This window comes from Dasypus novemcinctus, chromosome 3, assembly GCF_030445035.2.
Source record: "Dasypus novemcinctus isolate mDasNov1 chromosome 3, mDasNov1.1.hap2, whole genome shotgun sequence".
NCBI classification, from domain to species: Eukaryota; Metazoa; Chordata; class Mammalia; order Cingulata; family Dasypodidae; genus Dasypus; species Dasypus novemcinctus.
Genome location: NC_080675.1, coordinates 144,723,770 through 144,725,463, shown reverse-complemented (window position 1 = coordinate 144,725,463; position 1,694 = coordinate 144,723,770).

The following is a 1,694-nucleotide window of genomic DNA, read 5'->3' as shown; positions in this document are numbered from 1 at the left end:
ACTGAGATGTGGTGTGGCGGTGTGGGTTGCAGTGTTAAACAGTGCACTCAAGGTGGATCGTGGAGGAAATGCAATCTCAGCAAAGATTTGATGAACTTGGGGGAGTTGGCCAAGCAGATATGTGGGTGAGGAGCTTTCTAGGCAGAGGGAACAGTTGTGCAGAATCGGCGTGGGAGTGCTAAAGGGCGGGAAGGAGGCCAGTGTGGCTGGAGCAGAGGGTAGGTAATGTGAGAAAGGGTCATGGGGACAAGGTTGAAGAAAAGGGTGGGTCACAGGGCTTTGCTGGCCATGGTAAAGCTCTGGGGCTTTACTTGGCATGGAGGGGTATGGCACTGAGCAGAGGAGAGAAATGACCTGGCTTACTTTTTTAAGGGATCTTCTAGTTCTGTGATAAGACTAGATGGTAAGGAGGTGAGGGTAAAGCAGGGAGACCCATGAGGAAATCTTTGCTATAATGTAGAGGAGAAATGAAGGTGGCTTGGACCAGGGTGGTATTGGGGGAACTAGGGAGCAGTGGTCAGATTTTGGATCTGTTTGAAGATAGAAACTCCTGGATTGCTGGTCTACTCGATGTGGGATGAGAGAATGAGAGAAATAAGGGCACAGCCAAGGGTTTTGGCCAAACGGGTGGGATGACAGAGGTGCTATCAGCTCAGTCGGGGAAGGCTGTAGGCGGAGACAGTTTTGGGTAAGGGGAGATCAGGAATTTTGGATATGCTGGGTTTGAGATGCCTGTTCGCCATCTAAGTCAAGATGTTGTGTGGGTGTTCAGATTTTTAAGACTGAAGTCCAGGAAAGAGGTCTGAGCTAGAAATAAAAATGTGGGAGTCATCAGCATTTAGGTGGTATTTAAAGCAACAAGACGAGACTCGATTTCCATGAGCCTTCCTTCCCACAATACTTCTGATCAGTCCATAAACCAGGGTCTTCCAGGATGCAAACGAAATCACACTGATAGTAGTACTTCGGACCCAGCTAGTTTGCTGCCCTCCTCTACCGGTGCACACCTGCCGGCCTGAAATTGCTCCTCCCCATCTGGTCTTTCTGGGAATCACCAGGTGATGCCTCATATGTGCTCACAGACAAGTCCAGCCCTCCCAGCCATGTTGCTGTGCCATTGCCATATCCAACGGCATCCTCCAGGGCGCCTGGGCTAGCCTGCGGGTACCATGGCTTTCTCCTTCACAGGCCCAGAACCCCAGGCATCGCAGCCCCCGAGGTTCCCGAGGCTGGGTGGGGACAGGGGGCACACATCCCTTCCACTCTGCACTGTGCTTTTGTCCTGCAGATCTCGGCAGCTCTCTGTTTGCTTAGGGCCAGGCTTCTCCTATCCAGACTGGGACGGTGCACAGGGGCGGGCAGTATCCCAGGGAGTACACGGCGCCTCGGGGTGAATACGGCGTGTCTTACTGGAGCACCAGTTTGGTTCTTTGGTAACTAACTGAAAACATTTTTAAAAATAGTACAAGAGCAATCATATTGAAGGGTAGAATACAACATTAGCATGAAATTTTAAGTCAAAGCTAAGATCTTCCACAGCATCTCACCTTTGCGTCTGTGCCTCAGCCTTCCCAAGGAACCTTCCATCATCTTTTAGTGCACAGTTAATTAGAAAATGTTGAAAAGGCCTGGGACTCTGTCAGGGGTTGTGAGGGGAGTGGGAGACAGAAATTCAGAGCATTTTTAACTCTTAA